General features: G+C 42.5%; 1 long non-coding RNA gene across 1 annotated transcript in view; it reads left to right on the top strand.

Moving 5' to 3' along the window:
- The first annotated feature begins 4,660 nt into the window (after nt 1-4,660).
- LOC117439638 (uncharacterized) overlaps nt 4,661-13,077 on the top strand; it is a 31,492-nt gene continuing 23,075 nt past the window's right edge. Inside the window, exon 1 of the long non-coding RNA XR_011642666.1 lies at nt 4,661-4,775. This is a non-coding gene — a long non-coding RNA (uncharacterized lncRNA). The remainder of the gene's footprint in view (nt 4,776-13,077) is intronic.

The following is a 13,077-nucleotide window of genomic DNA, read 5'->3' as shown; positions in this document are numbered from 1 at the left end:
CATGAAACTACACACATTGCTGACAAATGAGGAGTTGTTGGAGTTATACTTTTTATCATCCTAAGTTATTCAACTTTCCAATGGTTGTTGCAGGATGTTGGAAGAAAAGGACTGTAAACTATTAAACGCAATGAGGCCATTGTATATATGCTGAAAATATGAATGTCTCCCTTTATAAATATATATATATATATCGCTGTTTTTGCGTTACAAACTGTACACATTGCATTCTTGCTAATTAGCCAAAATATGAACGGAATAAGGAGCAAGCATCGTAACAGAGTAAAATAAATAGGGACAACAGCTTGTCAGCTAACCATTCAGAAACGTCCTGCTGCAACCGAGATTTTTGCACCTCCACCAAAACCTCCGCTGCTTCAGGGTCAGTTTCTGGATCAAATTGATAGTATGCTTGAACACATGCATTGCTCTGAGATGACATGTTTATTCGACACTCGTAATCACAGCAAGCATGGTAACGTGACTCTCGCCGGCTCATGCCTGCTCTTCTGCAGGGGGGCGTGGTCAGCTGCTGCTCAGAATTTTCAAAGACGGGCTTGGAATAAAGCGAAAATGAGCGAAACGAGGCATGTCTAAAAAATGATCTGTTTGGTATTTTGAAAAATAAAATGTATAAATATACCTTATATAGGTATGGTCATACACTATATCATTTAAATATAGCATGATAGGTCTCCTTTAAGTTTCTTTGTGGAGTACGGAGCCCTGGAGGGTTCATAGAGAGAAAAATAAATAAAACGTGGCCACGCTTTAGTAAGTCGTGGCCACGCTTTAGTAACTCGTGCGCACGCTTTAGTAACTCGTGCGCACGCTTTAGTAACTCGTGCGCACGAGTTACTAAAGCGTGCGCACGAGTTACTAACGGCCCGTCCACACAGCGGCGTGCGTTGACGCTTCCCCATTCACTTTGAATGGGGTGACGTCACTTTTAGCCGAAATGCATCGTGGGAAGCGACGTGGAGCGTAGCTGGCGTGGCTCGCTGCAAAAGTTGAGCAATGTTCAACTTTTGACGCCTCGGCGAGGCGTCAGCCAATCGAATCATATGCCAGTACAAGCTCTAGCCAATCAAACCGCTGCTTGTGTGTCAGGGGCGGGAGATTCATGTGATTGGTTGTTGGTCGAGTTTCAGACACGCCCGCCGGCAAGCGTCAGCGCACGCCGCTGTGTGGACGGGCCGTAAAGCGTGGCCACGAGTTACTAAAGCGTGGCCACGAGTTACTAAAGCGTGCGCACGAGTTACTAAAGCGTGGCCACGAGTTACTAAAGCGTGCGCACGAGTTACTAAAGCGTGCGCACGAGTTACTAAAGCGTGGCCTCGTTTTGTGTGTGTGTGGGCATTTGTTTATGATAGTATCGTTCGTTCCGGTGCACTCCGGCAGGACTATAGCACATCGAGATTAAGATTAAACGAATTTCTTTCACTTGGGAATACACATACAACTATGGAGAACCAGATTTGTGTAAATTACTGTTCGTGGTCATTTGAAAACAAATGCCGGGGGTGTCGGACACACACAAACACACCGAACACGCACACACAGAGCTGAGCACACACACACACACACACACACACACACACACACACACACACACACACACACACACACACACACACACACACACACACACACACACACACACACACACACACACACACACAAAATAATCGTATTTTGTCAATTATGCTGTTTTCATAATCGTCGCAAGCCATAATCGTAATCCCGATTAAAATACGATTAATTGCACAGCCCTAGCGTCCAGGCAGCTCCGGTTCGAGCATATGCCTTGAGTTGCACATAGCTCAAACGCGTGCACACACACACACACACACACACACACACACACACACACACACACACACACACACACACACACACACACACACACACACACACACACACACACACACACACATCATGCGCCCCAGTGACAGGACATCTCCTTCATAAAACGAGGGGGAATACTCTGGTAGTTCGATGTGTGTAGAGGTGTGTGTGGTTAAACGTAGCAGCCTCGATCTCTACTCAGTGGTTCTAATGAAGGGCAACGCAGTGAAGTAAACAGTAAAAGGCACCGCTCTTTGCAGCTGGTGCTGCTCTTCTCAGATTCTGCTGAATTACACGGTACTGCCTCCAGTGCCCTGTACGACGAAGCCAGTTCAACAGACCCTGGATATGTTTGATTTACCCGGCTTAACTAACCCTAACAAACGCGATGTCGCTATGCGGTCCTTCGAAGCTGGTTATCAACTCAGCAAATCAACCAGGGTTTCTCTGTCCGGCTGAGAGCGCGTTCACGTGAAAGGGACGGGTTACCAACATTTGACCAATCACAAACATGGAGACGCGTGCTGCATGAATGAATAGTGTAAATAGCAAATCCTGCTTCGTAGTACAGGACACTGGTGCCACAGAGATTTCATAAAGTGACGGATGTTTTCCTTCTATAAAACAGCTGTGGGCAGCAGATTCTGTGAGTCAAGGACATGAATCCCTCAATTTAAATATAACGAGGCCATGCTTTATTAACTCGTGCGCACGCTTTATTAACTCGTGCCCACGCTTTATTAACTCGTGCGAACGAGAAAGTAAAACGTGGCCACGTTTTATTTATTTTTCTCTCAATGAACCCTCCAGGGCTCCGTAGCGGAGTAATTGGCTAGAAAGTCAATGTATTGAAGTGTCTGGGTGTATTTTTTCTGAAATAAACTGTAATAACCTGCTCAGTTTGAGTTCAAAAGCAGGCAAGTATCTCCAACAATTATGAACATCTCCTGTTTATTTCATTTATTGAGTCTGTTAATAATTTCTGATAAATTCATGAGAATAAATAATCTTCACAGAGCAATGTTTATTTTTGGTCTGTTGTTACTGGATTGTTTTACAGCTGTGAGTCAGGCCTCCTTCACAAAGATTGAACAGGCATTTTTAAAACTAAGCACCGTTTCTTGGCTCACCAATGAGCTCACCAATCAGCAGCCATATTAGAAAGTAAGAATAAAGAAAGATGCAGTTAGACTGAGTTAGACCATAGTACGCTACTTCTACAATATGAGGTTCTGACCTTTGCTGGTAGAACATTTGAGGATCTGGACCTCTTTGAATTATAATTGAAAACTCTTGAATTATTGTTTAAATAATTTAAGATTGTGACATTTAAAAGAGCAGTAGGCCTAGTATGTAGGAGCAAACACAGTAGTGGTGGCTTAAAGCCCAGCTCTGCTCCGCGCCGTCTGTTAGATGAGCCTGGTCAGATTAATAAGAAAAGGAGTTCAAAACACCGGCATAAAAGTTATAACAATAATCTGATTTTAATGGTAAAAAGACACAATACGAAAATACAGAGTGCCCTGTAACAGAGCACTCCGGGCTCCCCGCTCCACTGCCGTGCGATACAGGTATCGGGACCAGCCAGTCAGCAACAGGGGGCACCGTGCATGAATAAACAACAGTATATATTGACATTTTTGGGGCGGAGAGTCACTGCTTATCTTCCACCGGACTGTACTCCTTTAATTTCCCAGGGAAGGTTTCACACAAACTATTCTTTCTCAAACAATCAAACATTGTACACAGATATATTAGTATCAAACATTGTACACAGATATATTGGTGCTTGAGATTATATTGGCCCCAAAAAGAACCTTGAAAAGGACATGTGTGTGTGTGTGTGTTTGGTAAGAGGAAGTGTGTGTGTGTGTGTGTGTGTGTGTGTGTGTGTGTGTGTGTGTGTGTGTGTGTGTGTGTGTGTGTGTGTGTGTGTGTGTGTGTGTGTGTGTGTGTGTGTGTTGATATCTTGGTCAGGGAGTGTATTGTGTGTGTCAGGGTGTCTGGGAAAGTGTATGTGTGTGTGTGTGTTGATATCTTGGTCAGGGAGTGTATTGTGTGTGTGTCAGGGTGTCTGGGAAAGTGTATGTAAGAAGGTTTATATATATAGGATTATTTTAAAACAGTCCCAAATAATACATGTTCACTTCAATACAGTTCAAGATAATACCTGTTTACTTTAATACAGTTTAGAACAATATCTGTTTGCTTTAATTACAACCGGAAATGAGTTACTAAAAACTTACACTGAAATGTCATTATTTAAAGCATATAAAAGTGCTGCAACATCAAACTATGTGTTGGAAAACACAGAAGTAACGAATGTATTACATTGATAGTTAGTGTGGCGGCTCAATACCCAGTTACATTTGAGTCGCCGAGAGGCTAAACTTGGCTTTAAACTGTGACGTGTTTTCGAAAAGAAAGTCCATGTTGAAGCAATATAGTTGTAAGGATATTTAATAAACAAAATCAAAACATAGTAACTATGGACAAAAACGGTCAACAGAAAAAATGACAGCACAAGCTCACCCTCTGTCATGCGCACTCGACATCAAACAGGTGACTTATAAACCAAACCACACCCATGTGACAATTACCGGAAGTGCTCAACAAGCAAATAAAGGTGACAAATAATAATGATAATACAAATAATGAACTTGAGCTAAGTAGTGTTATGGCACCTACAGTTAGTAATCATATAATTGTGCACATTGACAAATCCCGTTTTGATCGCTGATGGTGACACTTTTATTTTGAAATTTCCGCTCAGATCTTCGTTCTTCGCTTCCTGTCAAGGTTGTGCATCGACTGTTCTACATTTAAGAGATTCGGCTGGATTTTATATAAGAAGACATCTTTTGGGACAACGTACGTGATGTTAACAAGGAAGGATAAAGTCTCCGAAAGTGTTCAGCCTACCTTTGGTACGTGTACTACCATTTGTTTCGCTGGTATTCGATCATGGCGGTTCGGTTGTGATTAACGTCGTCACAATGAAAGCATGGCGGCTGGAACTTTCTTCCTCTAGTCTGACGTGTTGGCCACACTTTGGTTGAGAATGTATGGTGTATGAGATCATTTAAACAATGAAAGTCGAAAATGTCAGTCGTGTGTTCTTAGTCGAACCTATTTAAGTTGTATCTGCTTTGTCGCTGTACAGAAGTAGGTTTTTTGTAACGTCAAAGGTGATGACAAAAAGCTTCATAGCTATCACCATTACAGTAAACCTTGCAGTGGTGGTAATAAACTTAGTTCTAAAGTACTGAACTTAAGTACTTCTACTCCAGTTTAATTCAGAGGTATATATTGTACTTTTTCTCCACAGCATTTGTGTAATACCTTCAGTACATTTGCAGATGTAGATTCATGATAAAAACTAGTCTTTAGTTGCAGCACCAGGATTACATTAATGTGCTGGCCATCAGTAAATTAAGTAAATGCAACGCGAAAATGCATTTCCTGCTGAAAATGATTGGGAATGCTGTAAACTGTACATTTGTTGCTGAAAAAGCTGAATATTGTATTAGTTGAATGGTCTCTGTAGATGCTTTAGCTACACCAATGATTGGGAATGCTGTAGTGTAAACCAAGTAAGTGTGTTGCTGAATTTAGCGGAGAAATGCAGAAAAGTCAAATGATTTGAATCACAATTGTTACAGCTCAAATGCATTGCAATGACTTTGTTGAAAACTTGGAAGTGAAATGTTAAACTGGAAGAGTAGGAAAAATAGTGAAGAAGCTTAATATTTAAAAGAAAAGGTTACAAAAAGGTATAAACAACAAAATGTATAGCCTCAATGTCCTGAAATAGCTGAATAATATAATAGTTGAATGGTTTATAGCTGAAAGTAGGCTGAAGGAGTTAGATATTAAATGTAAGTAATAGTGAATGAATGTGTATTAAGAAGAGAAAAGAAAGTAAAAACGATTTGAAAAGCAGCAGAATATTTTAATTGCAAACTTTTGAACTAAAACCATACATCACCAATCAAATCAAATCAAATTTTATTTGTAGAGCACATTTAAAAACGATTTTGGTCGAGCCAAAGTGCTGTAGGCCTACATGTAATTTAAACACATAAAAACACATTACATCACAATAAAATACAATAAATCACATTCACAACAGATAAAAACAACACATGGAACAGTCAGGAGTCGTGACCCCACTATAACTAGAAGGCCAGAGAGAAGTAGTGTGTCTTCAGTGTGGATTTAAATGCCCATAGGGTCTGAGCCGACCTCACATGTGCGGCTTTCACACCAGCGCTTTTCAGTTTCTAGCTCCGAGCGGGAGCTTTTCTGGTTCAGCTCCGGTTTCCCTTTTCAGCTCCCGCTCTGTTCACACCGCCCACTGGTGCCCCAGAGCTGCCCCTGCTGCGTCATGACGTCACCGTTTACATCGCTGATTTGCTCCCCAACGGCAGCCATTACGGCGCTCACAACAACAACGGGGAACTGCGTCGGGTCGATGAACGTGTTGCTTTTAATCACACGAAGCCAGAATAAATTGAATAACGACTTCTCCAACCTTATACTTTGCTCCAGAGTGCCGTGGTTCATTGTTTATTAATGTGTTTCTGCAGCATTTACCGACCGCTGCAGTGCTGCTCTTCCACAGGAGTTTATTCTCCCGTTAGCTCCCGGTTAGCTCACACTGCAGAGGCCGCTCTAAAGTATTCACTGTCCGACTCACACAAGCAGCTGATGCATATCCCCAGTTCCCCTTAGCCTAAGTGAATGTGTGTCAGTCTGAATTGACACTGTTTGGTATCACAACGCTGTTATGAAAGTTTCTCTGGTATAAAACGTGTGATGTTAGCATAGCAACCGAAGCTAAACTGACTACTTGCATCCGATAGCTGCAATAATACAAAACAACACGTCTGCCTCTCTCCACAATGATCGATAACAGTGAACGGATGGTCAAAGTAAGGTACAAATAAACAAGGGGTGTGGTGTGAAAGGGGCAATGGAGGGGAAGAGTGTTCCAGAGCCTGGGGCCAGCTGCTGCGAAGGCTCGGTGCCCTCGGGTTTTGAGCCTGGTCTTAGGCACTACCAGCAGTAGCTGGTCAGCAGATCTTAAGGCTCTGCCTGGGGTGTAGCGCTGGAGGAGTTCAGCTATATATGCCGGAGCCAACCCATTTAGTGCTTTAAAAACAAATAAAAGGATTTTAAAATCAATTCTGAACCGGACTGGAAGCCAGTGTAGTGAGGCCAGAATTGGGGTGATGTGGTCACGCTTTTTGTGGCCAGTCAGGAGACGTGCAGCTGCGTTTTGGACTAGCTTCAGGCGTTTAATTGATGTCTGGCCCATACCCACATACAGAGCGTTACAATAGTCCAGTCTTGAGGTCACAAAGGCGTTAATAACCCTTTCCAGGTCTTTAAAAGATAAATACGACTTGGTTTTGGCCAATAGTCTTATTTTAAAAAAAGCAATAATGTATAAAATATGTGGAACGTGTTGAAGTCAGTATGAAGTCTCCATCAGACAGAAAATAATAGACCGAGATAGGGCTGTGCAATTAATCGTATTTTAATCTTGATTACGATGTTGGCTTGCAATGATTACGAAAACAACGTAATCGAAATAAAACGATTATTTTTGCTGCATTCCCTTTTGCAATGATGGTCTCAATTTGTATTGCGTTATACATCCTGCCCGAGTGTGTGCTTTCGCCCCTCCCTAAAAGCCCTCTCGGCCAGGTTGTGTTGTGACTTGCAGTCTATTTAATAAACCCATATAAACACGTTACAAAGGAAGCTTTAAGCCCCTGACACACCAACCCGATTTTGGGAGTCAGAGGCCGTCAGAGGCAGTCGGGCATTCGCGGCGCCCTACTCAGGTTGATGTGTCCCATACCGTCGTCTCTTTATGGTACATTTTCACACGCCTTCGGTATGCGTTCTTTGGTCTCAGGTTGGTGTGTAGCGGCCTTTAGTTGCCGTTGTCACTACCCGATCCGCATCCCTACTAGGGGTGTTGAAAATAATCGTTTCTACGATGCATTGCGATGCGGACGTTGACGATTCGGTCTCGATGCAGTGACGGAAGATAATCGGTTATAGAGTAGTAACGTTGCTTCCTGATTTTCCGGCCGCGGCTTTACTATAACGTTTTTTCTGTCACTTTAATATCAAATCGGTCGGTGACTCAGAGATCAGGGAACAGACGTGACAGCGGCACAGCAACACCGAACACGGAGCAGTCTGCTTTATCCACCAACACAACACCACCAGTCCAGAACCAACAGCAGAAGGACCCGCTCTGAATCACTCCGTGTCGCTGCGGCTCAGAGACACAGACAGAGATTTATGTTTTTCAAAAATAATCGCGTTACAATCATGTCAGGTTTTTGGTGGATTTAATTAAGTCTTGGATTGCAGAGTATGAATGTCCTCTACCAATTTTCAGACTATATATACTTTGTGTAAAGTTTGTGAAGGCAGGAGGAAAAAAGCTTCCGCGATCACCGTCTCCTCTCCGTTCCTCCAAACCCCGCCCCCTCCCTGAAAATAATGAGTGACAGGCTGATAGTGACCCGATAGAAACTTTATTATTCACTTAATCACTGAGATATAATGAAGCTAATTTAATCTCATACATTCATGGGATTTATGTAACAGTAAGACAGAGAATGTAAGTGTGCACCCACATGCAGTATTTTTGTTTGTATATGCTGTTGTAAATACTCCTGTTGTCTGCTGTGTTCAGACTCAAGTCCTGTGTGTGATGCCACATTCAGGACCTTCAGTGTCCTTTCTTAACAGAAGACCGTGGCTAGAAGTTGCAGCTAGACTGCAGAAGCATTAGCTTTTTGTTTTTGAGGATGGAACAACTTCACACACGGAGGCTAGACCTATACAATTCATTTATTTTGGTTTATAAATGAATGTAAAGACATTTATGTTATTGATTTCTGAAGCACTTTCTAAATAATAAAAAGAGAGTTCATATGTATTTACTGCATGTATGCATTGATGAAAAATAAGCCATGTGCAGTAATATAGAAAATTGAGGATGCAACGCATTGGTATGAATCGTGATGCACCGTGATGCACCGGGATATCAAACCGAATCGAATCGTTGACAGTAGGTATGCACGATATTGGTTTTTTGAAACCGATACCGATAACTTCCTGCTTCTCAAGACCGATACCGATAATAAAAATTACGCCACTAATTATTTTAACGCGATTAACGCATGTGTATTTTTTTTCCACGGCCGCCCCGTAGCTTCAGAGCGCATCGAGTTTAAAATACCATCTACAAGCTGATGCTGACAGCCCTGCTCCTGCCGCCCGCTTGTGGCAGACCACACTTCCACGCTCACCGGCAGGTACCGACTGGCCATCTGGAGGACCGGGAGGGTGTGTGTACGTGTGGTCCGAGCGAGCAAGAGAGAGACCTTAGTGCATTGTTGTTGTAGCATCTGGTGCTAGCTAGCTGCGCTAACGGATATAAGGAGCTGTTTAAATGAAAACAGAGGAGCGCTCTATCCACACAACTGCGCCGAGCACTTGACTTTATGCAGGAAGCAGACAGCGGGACATTGTAGGAGAAGTCAGCACACTCAGCAACATGATTGCAGCGTCCAGGCTGCTCCGGTTCGAGCATATGCCTTGAGTTGCACATAGCTCCAACGCGCGCGGACACACACACACACACACACACACACACACACACACACACACACACACACACACACACACACACACACACACACACACACACACACACACACACACACACACACACACACACACACACACACACACACACACACACACACACACACACACACACACACACACACACACACACACACACACACACACACACACTGTATTGTATTATTGTCTTCGTACGCTTTTAACACACCATCGTAGCGATGGCGATGTTTCAGGTGACTGATCAGGTTCGAAGTATTAGGGAGCGCTGGATTTGTGAAGAACTCCCCTCTTCCTAAACCACTAACACCACAGTACTGGCAAAACGGGAGGAGCCGAGTGAAAAACAAGCGCCCCTCATCCCAATCCACCCACACCGCAGTATTTTTTTCTTTTTTTTTACCCAAAAAAAATATTGTATATTATCGGGGCTATTAATACTGTTATCGGTTTATCGGGATGACGTCATAATTCCTAATATCGGACCAATAATTATCGGGCCGATAATTATCGTGCATCCCTAGTTGACAGGATAATCGTAATCGAATCGAATCGTGAGACCAATGAAGATGCACAGCCCTAATCCCTACCCGATCTGCACTGCACATGTGCGAGATGGTCCGCCATATTTGACAACTCCATACGGCAACTCAAATAGGACATTTGACGTCTAGACATACCCGATTTGCATCGTGCATGCGCAAGTCATAAACGTCTCAAATATCTATACAAAATTCTTTTATTATTGTATTTTATTTGAAATAAAATGAAGGACATTCACAGTTAATGTAATTGGATATACATTATGAATGCCATACATTGCATACATTCAGTCAATATTTCTTCAGTATGATATAGCTGTCTAACAGAAGTTAAATCCATTTCTCACTTATTCTGACAATGTACTTAACCCAATAAAAGGACCCAATAAAAGGAGTTGTTAAATAATAGTGAAGTCACGTTGTAATAACAATAACTCAATAATAATAATGTTGCCCATATAGGCGGAGCTCCTCGTTCCTGACATCAGAGCATTTTCAAATCTGTATCAGTCTGTATCAGATCTGTTGGTTGCAGACCTCTGCCTGTATGCAAGATTTTCTTGTTCCTTCTAACATTAGTAGACCAATCGCTGATGGATTCATGCTAATGGATCAATTATTTGTATCCAGTAGTGTTGCAAGGTGTACCGATACTTGAAAGGTACCGCGATACCCTGCCGTTAAAAACGTTACGATTCTCCGTTTCATTAGTATCGGTACTTTAAGAATGACGGGGAAAAGTACTCCGGTGAGAAAGCGCTGTTTTAAGCCGTGTGTGTTCAGCGCTCTGCTTCCACTCCCTGCACTGCAGCCGTGCCTGCAGTCCCTCCCCTCTCAAGCACGCTCTAAGTCCCTCCTCTCTATCGTGCACGCGCTAGCTGCCAGAGCATTTGAGAAAACGAGAAGCATGGCTGCAAGTGGGAGTGCAACTGCCACTGCGCCTCGGCTTGTTGACAAAAAAGACGCCAGAAGCGAAATGTGGAAGTATTTTAGCTATATCTCTGACAGTGAGGGCAAGCCTACGGACACCACGAGGCCTGTCTGTCAGCAACACGTTCTCACTCCCATCCCGTCACATATTGACGGACGGTCAGGGCCCTCCCCGTCGCTATATTACGTACAGGGTACCCCTTGCCCGTCCGGCTTCTACGGGCAGGGCATCCCATAGACCTTCATTGCGGACAGCGGACCCCTTGCCCGTCAGGCTTCTACGGGCAGGGAATCCCATAGACCTTCATAGACCACGTGATCAACAACGATGATGATCATGATCATGATCGACATGATGTTTAGTTTTCTAGTTATGATGAAGATTACTTCATGAATGTGTACACATTCATGGTTGCTAAGGTGGTTGCTATGGACGCTGCAACAGCTCCCAGACCACGTGATCAACAACAATGGCCGACCTTCGTGTTATTCTCGGTGGAAAATGCCTATTTTAAGGTTAATTTGGCCATTAAAATGCGTTTTGATGTCATTTTATGCGAGTAATGAGTTTTTATTTCTGATTATTTGTGCAGTACATGTACATGATGTTTATTTTGCTGGTTATGACGAAGATTACTTCATGAATGCTAACGTTTTTTTGGTGGAAATGTGTTTTTTCACAGCAAAGTGAAAAGTACGTACTTGGACTTATTGGGAGAATCTAAAGGCAAGAACATCCCAAATATTCATTTAGGTCTTTATTTTAGACCTTTAGTGTTGCCGTCTGTGAGGAAAATACATGGGGCTCAGAGCCTCGTATTTTTTAAATCTTTTTTCCTTCTAATTTGTTATTCTTTTCAAAATAACACTGTTATTTACTCACCAATAACACACAATTATCCTTGCTTTTATTTATTGGTTTAATTCCATAATCTCGGTCTTTTTTGGCGTCCGTCAGGAACTGAATTTCAAAATAAAAATAACCGGAAACAGACGTAGGCCTATAAGGGACATTTCGAGCATCATTGCGATTGTCAACATTTTTGAGTTTAGGATGGCCGAAGACACTACACTACCCATAATCCCCAGCTATCGTTTAGGACTACAGTCCCCATGATTACTCTTCAAGGTCTGGGATTGGATGTTGGAGTGGCAGTGCGCCAAGGTTACGCAGAGCGTCAAACAGCTGTTTGAAATGGAACGAAACCACGCCAGACTATCCAAAACTGGAATCAAACGCCCCCCCAGAACTACACACTACACTATTGTGTTTCGCAAAATGTTCTATGGGACGTCTCTACTGAACGTTTCCGTTTTTCCCACAATTAGAAGTTGCCAGTATTAAACACATTGGTGTTATCAAATGTAAAACATATAATTAATAAATGGGTGAAAATCGCTGTCCATAATGCGCAGCATCAATATATAGCATTAATATATACCCACATGACAGCTCATTGATACTTTGTAATTCTACTCCACTACAATTCAGAGGTTAACCTGGTATTTTTACTCCACTACACTTATTTGAGTTACTTTTCAGATTCTGATTAATCAGTGTGAGAAAAGGTTTTTAGAGAGTACTTGTCCATGGACAAGTGAGTTTGGAAATGTACTTGTCCGAATACATTTTTCACTTGTCCATATCTATACTTTGTGCATGCATTGCTGCACCTATTTTAAATATGATTACATATCAACATAAAGCACACAAGAATCTAGGTTACTGTAGGTAACATTTTATTGTTTATTTGTTCATATTGTTCACAGTGTCTGGTTTCTGAACTTCTACCATCAAGGCACATCAAATGAATGACAGATATAAAATAATAAGATAAAACAACTAAGTACTAACAATATAATGTTTTCTCCTCTGTGGGACTAGTAGACATGCTAGCAGAAAGGTATGGCTTCAGGCTCAGGGTGGTTGTTCACTGCAGCTGTCTCCCGAACTGTGGGGCAGCACTCCAGTGGTTCTCCTCACACCGAGCTATGGGGCAACAGGCACAGGTAAGTTGCTGTTCACTGCAGCAGGCTTTGGGGCAGCTTTGACATACCTCTTGGTCTTAGCAGATGTTTT

Source organism: Pseudochaenichthys georgianus, chromosome 24 (genome assembly GCF_902827115.2).
Source record: "Pseudochaenichthys georgianus chromosome 24, fPseGeo1.2, whole genome shotgun sequence".
Lineage (NCBI taxonomy): Eukaryota > Metazoa > Chordata > Actinopteri > Perciformes > Channichthyidae > Pseudochaenichthys > Pseudochaenichthys georgianus.
The sequence above is the reverse complement of the archived record's forward strand: the minus strand, read 5'-3'. Positions and strand labels throughout refer to the sequence as shown.